The sequence below is a fragment of the Salarias fasciatus genome, unplaced genomic scaffold (assembly GCF_902148845.1).
Source record: "Salarias fasciatus unplaced genomic scaffold, fSalaFa1.1, whole genome shotgun sequence".
NCBI lineage: Eukaryota > Metazoa > Chordata > Actinopteri > Blenniiformes > Blenniidae > Salarias > Salarias fasciatus.
This window is the reverse complement of record NW_021941294.1, coordinates 55453-65972: the sequence shown is the minus strand read 5'-3', so window position 1 is coordinate 65972 and position 10520 is coordinate 55453. Positions and strand designations below refer to the sequence as shown.

At 49.6% G+C, this 10520-nt stretch overlaps 1 long non-coding RNA gene across 2 annotated transcripts; it reads left to right on the top strand.

Moving 5' to 3' along the window:
• The first annotated feature begins 57 nt into the window (after positions 1-57).
• Positions 58-1940, top strand: LOC115384734 (uncharacterized). Of its 2 annotated transcripts, none has more exons than XR_003930937.1 (6): positions 58-156; positions 240-339; positions 972-1070; positions 1519-1618; positions 1702-1801; positions 1885-1940. It is a non-coding gene; the product is annotated as an uncharacterized LOC115384734 (long non-coding RNA). The 2 variants fall into 2 exon arrangements; XR_003930936.1 differs by lacking the exon at positions 972-1070 and adding an exon at positions 423-522.
• Positions 1941-10520: the final 8580 nt, after the last annotated feature.

Below are 10520 nucleotides of genomic sequence, written 5' to 3'. Positions count from 1 at the left end.
CATCGTGTTGCCTGCATTCTGTTTTCTGTCCCTGCTGACTCTACATTCTCCCCGCAGTCTCTTCCTGGTTCCCTGAGGAGTCCTTCGAGTCTCAGCTTACTCGTTGTTGTCCCAACTCTCTGCTCCTGGTTCTCTGCGGAGTCGTCCTGGTTTCTTGTGAGTCCTTATCACGTTTGCTAAGTTATCTTTTTCCCTGCATTCGATTTGCTGTGCCTGCTGACTCTTCCTTGTTCGTGCAGTCTCTCCCGGGTTCCCTGCGGAGACCTCCTGGTCTCAGCTGACTGGTTGTGGCTCCAAACTCTCTGCTCCTTGTTCCCTGCCGACTCCTCCTGGTTTGTCGTGAGTACTTCTTGCATTTGCTGAGTCATTGTGTTGCCTACATTCTGTTTTCTGTCCGTACTGACTCTACATTCTCCCCGCAGTCTCTTCCTGGTTCCCTGAGGATTCCTCCTTGTCTCAGCTGACGCGTTGTGGCTCCTAAGTCTCTGCTCCTTGTTCCCTGCCCACTCTTCCTGGTTTGTTGTGAGTACTTCTTGCATTTGCTGAATCATCGTGTTTGCTGCATTCTATTTTCTGTCCTTACTTACTCTTCCTTGTTCCTGCAGTCTCTTCCTGGTTCCCTGTGGAGTTCTCCTGGTCTCAGCTGACTGGTTGTGGCTCCTAAGTCTCTGCTCCTTGTTCCCTGCCCACTCTTCCTGGTTTGTTTTGAGTACTTCTTGCATTTGCTGAATCATCGTGTTTGCTGCATTCTATTTTCTGTCCTTACTTACTCTTCCTTGTTCCTGCAGTCTCTTCCTGGTTCCCTGTGGAGTTCTCCTGGTCTCAGCTGACTGGTTGTGGCTCCAAACTCTCTGCTCCTTGTTCCCTGCCGACTCTTCCTGGTTAGTTGTGAGTTCTTCTTGCGTTTGCTGAGTCATCGTGTTGCCTGCATACTGTTTTCTGTCCCTGCTGACTCTACATTCTCCCCGCAGTCTCTTCCTGGTTCCCTGAGGATTCCTCCTGGTCTCAGCTGACTCGTTGTTGTCCCAACTCTCTGCTCCTGGTTCTGTGCGGAGTCCTCCTGGTTTCTTGTGAGTCCTTATCACGTTTGCGAAGTCATCTTTTTCCTGCATTCTATTTTCTGTCCCTGCTGACTCTTCCTTGTTCCTGCAGTCTCTTCCTGGTTCCCTGTGGAGTTCTCCTGGTCTCAGCTGACTGGTTGTGGCTCCAAACTCTCTGCTCCTTGTTCCCTGCCGACTCTTCCTGGTTTGTCGTGAGTACTTCTTGCATTTGCTGAGTCATTGCGTTGCCTACATTCTGTTTTCTGTCCGTACTGACTCTACATTCTCCCCGCAGTCTCTTCCTGGTTCCCTGAGGATTCCTCCTTGTCTCAGCTGACTCGTTGTGGCTCCTAAGTCTCTGCTCCTGGTTCTCTGCGGAGTCCTCCTGGTTTCTTGTGAGTCCTTATCACGTTTGCTAAGTTATCTTTTTCCCTGCATTCGATTTGCTGTCCCTGCTGACTCTTCCTTGTTCGTGCAGTCTCTCCCGGGTTCCCTGCGGAGACCTCCTGGTCTCAGCTGACTGGTTGTGGCTCCAAACTCTCTGCTCCTTGTTCCCTGCCGACTCCTCCTGGTTTGTCGTGAGTACTTCTTGCATTTGCTGAGTCATTGTGTTGCCTACATTCTGTTTTCTGTCCGTACTGACTCTACATTCTCCCCGCAGTCTCTTCCTGGTTCCCTGAGGATTCCTCCTTGTCTCAGCTGACGCGTTGTGGCTCCTAAGTCTCTGCTCCTTGTTCCCTGCCCACTCTTCCTGGTTTGTTGTGAGTACTTCTTGCATTTGCTGAATCATCGTGTTTGCTGCATTCTATTTTCTGTCCTTACTTACTCTTCCTTGTTCCTGCAGTCTCTTCCTGGTTCCCTGTGGAGTTCTCCTGGTCTCAGCTGACTGGTTGTGGCTCCAAACTCTCTGCTCCTTGTTCCCTGCCGACTCTTACTGGTTTGTCGTGAGAATTTCTTGCATTTTGCTGAGTCATTGTGTTGCCTACATTCTGTTTTCTGTCCGTACTGACTCTACATTGTCCCCGCAGTCTCTTCCTGGTTCCCTGAGGATTCCTCCTGGTCTCAGCTGACTCGTTGTTGGTCCCAACTCACTGCTCCTGGTTCTCTGCGGAGTCCTCCTGGTTTTGTTGTGGAGTCCTTATCACGTTTGCCAAGTGATCTTTTTCCCTGCATTCTATTTTCTGTCCCTGAGGACTCTACCTTCTCCCTGCAGTCTCTCCCGGGTTCCCCTGTGGAGTCCTCCTGGTCTCAGCTGACTGGTTGTGGCTCCAAACTCTCTGCTCCTTGTTCCCTGCCGACTCTTCCTGGTTAGTTGTGAGTTCGTCTTGAATTTGCTGAGTCCTCGTGTTTGCTGCATTGTGTTTTCTGTCCCTACTGACTCTTCCTTATTCCTGCAGTCTCTCCCGGGTTCCCTGCGGAGACCTCCTGGTCTCAGCTGACTGGTTGTGGCTCCAAACTCTCTGCTCCTTGTTCCCTGCCGACTCTTCCTTGTTTGTCGTGAGTACTTCTTCCATTTGCTGAATCATTGTGTTGCCTACATTCTGTTTTCTGTCCGTGCTGACTCTTTATTCTCCCCGCAGTCTCTTCCTGGTGCCCTGTGGAGTCCTCCTGCTCTCAGCTGACTCGTTGTGGTCCCAACTCTCTGCTCCTGGTTCTCTGCGGAGTCCTCCTGGTTTGTTGTGAGTCTTTATCACATTTGCTGAGTCATCTTTTTTCCTGCATTCTATGTTCTGTCCCTGCTGACTCGTCCTTGTTCCTGCAGTCTCTCCCGGGTTCCCTGTGGAGTTCTCCTGGTCTCAGCTGACGCGTTGTGGCTCCTCACTCTCTGCTCCTTGTTCCCTGCCGACTCTTCCTGGTTTGTCGTGAGAATTTCTTGCATTTGCTGAATCATCGTGTTCGCTGCATTCTATTTTCTGTCCTTGCTGACTCTTCCTTCTCCCTGCAGTCTCTCCCGGGTTCCCTGCGGAGACCTCCTGGTCTCAGCTGACTCGTTGTGGCTCCTAACTCTCTGCTCCTTGTTCCCTGTTACGGCTGCTGCCTTTGTGTGTCATGGTTTGATCCTGTTTGTCTCCCCCAGGTGTCCATTTGTGGTGTTTTTCTTTCCTTTCCCAGCCTTCAGCCAAGACCTCACCTTTCCAGCCAGCAGCCATCCTGGACACCTGTCGCCAATCATCCCATCAGCCAGTCAACCAATCAACCTCCAGTCCTGCCCCTATATATTGTTTTGCACCCTGTGTTTCTGCCCTGTCTGTCTGTCTGTGAGAGAGAGATCACTGCATCTCTTGGAGAGCTTTTTGACTAAAGTTTGAGACATCTTGTTTTTGCCCTCCTCAGCCAAAGCCACTATTTGAGGACTTATTTTTGTTAAACCCTGCCTGTCCCCACCTAGTGTGTTTTGTAGTCAACCCCATTCTCTGTATTGTCTTCTTCCCTGGAGAAGGGCTCCAGGTAAGACACCCCGGGGTCTACATTTCTGCACGTAGGTGACTGTCTGTATATACACACTAGGTAAGTGTGGGCGGCTGCCACGATCTTCTGTAGCAGGTAGGTAAGGTTCAGGCATAGTTAGTTAGTTAGGGCTTGTCACTGTTTAAGATAATAAGGGTCATAGGGGTGAGGTGTAGGAGAAGATTAGGGTTTTTGTGTTTAGTGGCACCGCCCACAGGGCCCTTCTCCTAACGTCCGCCTGCCCTCCATTAGCTCTCCCCATTTTTGCTGTTTGCCAGATTTTTTTGTTTAGGCTCATTACGTTTTGTTGTTTAAAGCCTGCTGGCTGCATTCTGGCATTTTTGTTGTATCTTGTGAGTTTGTAACGTTGTTTCTGTTTAATTATCTTTTGTTATATAAATTCCCTTTTCCTTTGGGGAAAAGGCCACCCAAACTCTTTTGTGCTGCACCTTGCTTCGTCCGCACACCACCTGAAGCATTTACATCAGCCAGTAGGCCTGCGCGTAAGCGTTGCGTTTCCCCCCCCCGCCCCTAGCTATGCCATCTATAACATCTAAAGGGGGGGGACGTAACATAGACCCTGTGACCCTAACTATCTTAACAAGGGAAGTGCCCCCCCACCCTTAAGAGCAATCCCGTGGGATTGTGATAAATACAAGATCCAGGACCCCTCTAGGTTATCTCTATAACCAAAAATCACCTTGACTATATATGTAAGGTAATTATGAATATAATAATAAGCAAAGTTCAATAGCTTACCTAAGAGTGGGCCCGAGAAAGGGCATCCGCAACCACATTCTCAGAACCTTTCTTGTGGCGAACAACCAGCGGCACACCCTGAACCATTAATGCCCAGCGCATGAGGCGCTGATTATGGTTATACATGCGGTTCAGGAACACCAGGGGATTATGATCAGTGAACACCTCAATCTCAAATGGACTGGAGCCAAGATACACCTCAAAATACTGCAATGCTAAAAGTAAAGCTAGCGTCTCCTGCTCGATGGTGGAATATCTGGTCTGGGCCTGGGTGAACTTGCGGGAAAAGAAACAGACGGGGTGATCAATTCCTTCGGCATCTTCTTGAACAAGAACAGCACCAGCACCAACAGAACTTGCATCCACGTGCAGCTTGAAAGGTCGAGCAAAATCTGGAGCACACAGAACAGGAGAGCTACACAGCAGTGTTTTGATGGACTCAAATGCAGATTGGCACTCACCAGACCAGTGAAATGGCACAGAGGGACTCAACAGACCAGTGAGGGGAGCTGCAACAGTAGCAAAGTTGCGACAGAATCCTCTGTAGTAGCCAGCCACACCAAGGAATCGGCGCAACTGTCTACGGGTTGCAGGAGCAGGAAAGTCAGCAATGGCAGAGACCTTTGCTGCTATTGGTCTCACCTGACCACGGCCTACCTCCTTCCCGAGGTATGTGACTGTGGCCTTTCCAAACTCGCATTTAGCCAAGTTGATCGTCAACTGGGCATCGGCCAACCGCTGGAAAACTGCCCTCAGCGATGTCAGATGCTCTGTCCAGGTAGTTGAGTGGATGACTAGGTCGTCTATGTAGGCGGTACAGTTTGGGACATCACCTACAACTGTATTAACGAGACGCTGGAAGGTTGCTGGAGCATTGCGCATGCCGAATGCCATCACTGTGTACTGGAGAAAATTGTCAGGAGTTACAAAGGCAGAGATGTCAGAAGCTCTAGATGTTAGTGGAACCTGCCAGTAACCCTTTAATAAATCCAATTTAGTGACGAAAACAGCATTTCCAACAGTGTCTACACAGTCATCGATGCGGGGCAAAGGAAAAGAGTCAGGGACTGTGACTGCATTTACCTTGCGATAATCTGTGCAAAACCGGCTGGTACCATCAGGTTTAGGAATCAGCAAACAGGGGGAGCTCCATGGACTAGTACTGGGAATGGCTAAACCATTCTCTACTAGGTACGCAACCTCCTGCTGCATGATCTTACGTTTACCTTGGTTCACTCGGTAGGCATGCTGCTTAATCGGCGCTGCGTCATGAACGTTTATGTCGTGGGACAGAACTGAAGTGCGTGTGGGCACATCTGAAAACAAACTGGGATACGAGTCAATAAGTTTCACCACATCATCCTGCTGCACTTTACTTAAGTGGGTTAAATGTTCTCGGAGAGAGTTTAACACCTCCGAGTTACTTAACCTAGCGCACTGCTGTGGCTGAGTCCGCAGGTCAAGGCCATCGTCAGCATCAACATGAGCGGTGACGTTCAACACGGGAACAGGACCACCACTAGAAGGCTCTCCACCTCTAGTGTGATACAGTTTAAGCATGTTAATATGACACACTCTGGTCTGACGTCTCCGGTCGGGCGTCTGTATCACATAGTCCGTGTCACTGAGTTTTTCCTCCACCACGTATGGCCCACTGAAGCGGGCAGACAGGGCAGAACCAGGGACTGGCAACAGCACCAAAACTTTGTCACCTGGCTGGAGAACTCGGGATACAGCTGTTTTGTCATAACACGTCTTCATGGTTTCCTGGGAAGATGACAATGCTTCCTTAGCTAAAGCACAAGCATGATGTAATCGCTCTCTCACTTTGCTGACATAATCCAGCACACTTCTTGGAGCTGGATCTGTGGAGATCATTTCCTCTTTCAAAACTTTCAATGGGCCTCGCACCGTATGTCCAAAGACCAACTCTGCAGGACTAAACTTAAGGGATTCCTGCACAGTTTCACGGAGACCAAACAACACAAAGGGAATACCTTCATCCCAGTCCTTGCTGGTGTCCAAGCAGTACTTGCGGAGGGTGGACTTCAGAGTCTGGTGCCATCTTTCCAACGCCCCCTGACTCTGAGGATGATAGGCACTTGACACTTTGTGAGTTATGTTCAGGGTTTTGAGAACCTGGGAAAACAACTTTGACAGGAAATTGGAACCCTGATCTGTCTGGACTATCTTTGGTAGGCCAAATGTAGAGAAAAATTTGGTGAGAACAGCAATGACAACTTTAGCCGTTATTTTGCGTACTGGAATGGCTTCAGGAAAACGGGTAGCGGCACACATAACTGTTATGAGAAACTGATTACCTGCTTTTGTTCGAGGCAGTGGACCCACACAATCCACTATGACGCGTTCGAACGGCTCTGCCATGACTGGTATTGGGCAGAGAGGAGCTGGAGAAACAACCTGGTTAGGTTTACCCACAATCTGGCAGGTATGACAGGTCCTACAATGTGCAGCTACATCTTTCTTTAACCCCGGCCAAAAGAAGTGCTTGAGGATTCGGTCATAGGTTTTTGTGACACCTAGATGACCGGACCAGGGGCTATCATGGGCTAGCACCAACACTTGAGCACGGAACGGCTTTGGGACAACAACTTGCTTCACAGAATCCAAAACTCTATCCGTACCCTTCCTAGGCATCCAGGTACGCAACAAAAGACCATCCTGTATCACATAGGCTACCATTCTCTTAGAAGCCTCTTCTGAGCTTACCACTGCAGAAACACAGTTGGCTAAGCTAGGATCCTGCTTTTGAGCTTTTCTGAGAGTATCACCTGTCACTGGGAGCACTAACTCATCAGTTAATGATTTCACCTGCTTAACCGAGTCTTGGTTCCTCTCAGGGCTGGAAGGTGACACATTTTCATCAGATTGGAAGAAAGGACAAAGCACAGTATCCTCTAATCCACATACTTCTTCCCCAAACCTCCGTGACTGGGCACGGGTAAACACACAAGCAGGGAAGGCAGATGGGAAATCTTCTCCCAGAGTGTCTAAACACGCCGGTTTATTGGGAGGAGCAAAGACTTCAACCACAGGTGACACCAACCCACCGGCGATATCATTTCCCATGATTAAAGACACTCCTTTCACAGGGAGAGAGCTCTGCAATGCAACCTTAAACTGGCCACTAATCAACTTTGAGCGCAACTTAACAGAATGTAGTGGCACCGGCACATGTCCCATTTCAATTCCCTGTAAGAGTACACTGTATCCACAGGAAGAAGCCTCTGACCAGGGCAACACATCAGCCAGAATCACTGACTGCGCTGCTCCAGTGTCACGCAGTATGCGAATGGGCACTTCCTCAGAACTGTCACATAAAGACACAGACCCAGGGAATATGAACGGTGCATAACTGGGATCTGGAGAGTCAGCACTCCCACCAGATACCTCAAGTGCACGAGCAACAGGTTTAGTTTTAACCAGCACCACAGGCTTTTTACTGTTGGGTGAAGAGGGAGACTTTTTCTCCGCCTGAAAGCGCTTCCTACAATCTTGAATTACATGTCCCACTTTATGACAGTAGAAACACTCACGGGTACCAATCCCTTTAGAGGCAGAAGCGACTTGGGATGGACCAGACTGTACAGGAGGCGGGACAACTCTCCGTGTCTCCACACGGGGTGCTGTGAACACAGTTTTGTGGGTCAAAGCAAACTCATCAGCTAGTACTGCTGCCTGGGACAATGTAGTGACTTTTTGTTCATTACAGTATACAACAAACTTTTCAGGGACACAACTTTTGAATTCCTCAAGGAGGTTGAGTTCTCGAAGGGAAGCGAAGTCTGTCACTTTGCTAGCCTGTAACCACCGATCATATAATTGCTCCTTCTCACGGGCAAATTCAACAAAGGTTTGATTCGGGGCCTTCTTATGCTGACGGAATCTCTGTCGGTAGGCCTCTGGGACCAGTTCATAGGCTCTTAACACTGTAGCTTTCACCTTGTCATACTTTAAACTAAACTGTCTTCTAAAGACAATGCAGAGACTTTCTCTTGAGCTTTACCAGTGAGTTTGCAGTGTAGCAACAGCGGCCACATCTCCTCAGGCCACTTAAGAGCTGCTGCTATACGCTCAAACACTCCAAAGTAAGAGTCTACTTCAGACTCTCTGAAGGGTGGAACAAGAGAAATATTTTTGGTCACATCAAACTGGTCGGGTGGGCCGGCTGTAGCAAATGCCGAGGGGCTGGAGGCATCAGGCATACGACTGCCCGACACTCTGGCATGAGCCAGGGCTACCTTCTCCTCCATCTCCACACGCCTCTTCTGGACCTCAGCCTCCAGTTCCAGCTTCCTGAGCTGCAGTTTATGCTCATACTCGGCCCTCTCTCTACGCTCTCTCTCATGGTGTTGCAACTCCAGAGAAGCCATACGGAGACGTAACCGAGCTTTATCAGACGTCTCAGGAGGGGACAACCGAGCTGGGCTGAACCGAGGCATGGTCTGAGGGATTGCTGGAGGGGCAACCAAAACGTCTGAGACAGCCAACACGCCGGGAGCAACAGGCACGACCGGGGGAACCATCACCTCCGGCGAAGCATCAGCCTCCAACTTCCAGGTCAGGCTGCGGGAGCCTACCACTACCAGGGGAGACTTCCTCCACCCCAGGGAAAGGAGCAGAAGACACCACCTCAGGCACCACCACAAGTACACCAGCCTCCACCAACTCTTGTTTGACATGCTGCATCAACTCAGCCTTCAGCAAGCCCTCAGGCAGTTGAACAGAAAAATGCTCTGCAATGGCCTGTAAATCTGCTACACGGCATCTATCCAACAGATCCACTGCTGGGGTATCAATAAACAGTTGCACAATCGACTCCGCCATAGCAACAACCAAAAACAAGGCCGCCGCACCACCAGAACCACGGCGCAACAGTACACCTACACACAAGCCTCCGGTCAAATAAGAATTTCCCGGATGAGCCCCCACTATGTTACGTCCCCCCCCTTTAGATGTTATAGATGGCCAAGCTAGGAGCGGGGGGGAGAAACGCAACGCTTACGCGCAGGCCTACTGGCTGATGCAAATGCTTCAGGTGGTGTGCGGACGAAGCAAGGTGCAGCACAAAAGAGTTTGGGTGGCCTTTTCCCCAAAGGAAAAGGGAATTTATATAACAAAAGATAATTAAACAGAAACAACGTTACAAACAAACTCACAAGATACAACAAAAATGCCAGAATGCAGCCAGCAGGCTTTAAACAACAAAACGTAATGAGCCTAAACAAAAAAATCTGGCAAACAGCAAAAATGGGGAGAGCTAATGGAGGGCAGGCGGACGTTAGGAGAAGGGCCCTGTGGGCGGTGCCACTAAACACAAAAACCCTAATCTTCTCCTACACCTCACCCCTATGACCCTTATTATCTTAAACAGTGACAAGCCCTAACTAACTAACTATGCCTGAACCTTACCTACCTGCTACAGAAGATCGTGGCAGCCGCCCACACTTACCTAGTGTGTATATACAGACAGTCACCTACGTGCAGAAATGTAGACCCCGGGGTGTCTTACCTGGAGCCCTTCTCCAGGGAAGAAGACAATACAGAGAATGGGGTTGACTACAAAACACACTAGGTGGGGACAGGCAGGGTTTAACAAAAATAAGTCCTCAAATAGTAGCTTTGGCTGAGGAGGGCAAAAACAAGATGTCTCAAACTTTAGTCAAAAAGCTCTCCAAGAGATGCAGTGATCTCTCTCTCACAGACAGACAGACAGGGCAGAAACACAGGGTGCAAAACAATATATAGGGGCAGGACTGGAGGTTGATTGGTTGACTGGCTGATGGGATGATTGGCGACAGGTGTCCAGGATGGCTGCTGGCTGGAAAGGTGAGGTCTTGGCTGAAGGCTGGGAAAGGAAAGAAAAACACCACAAATGGACACCTGGGGGAGACAAACAGGATCAAACCATGACACACAAAGGCAGCAGCCGTAACATTCCCTGCCGACTCTTCCTGGTTTGTCGTGAGTACTTCTTGCATTTGCTGAATCATTGTGTTGCCTACATTGTGTTTTCTGTCCTTGCTGACTCTTCATTCTCCCCGCAGTCTCTTCCTGGTTCCCTGAGGAGTCCTCCTGGTCTCAGCTGACTCGTTGTGGTCCCAACTCTCTGCTCCTTGTTCTCTGCGGAGTCCTCCTGGTTGTTGTGAGTCCTTATCACGTTTGCCAAGTTATCTTTTTTCCCTGCATTCTATTTTCTGTCCCTGCTGACTCTTCCTTGTTCCTGCAGTCTCTCCTGGGTTCCCTGCGGAG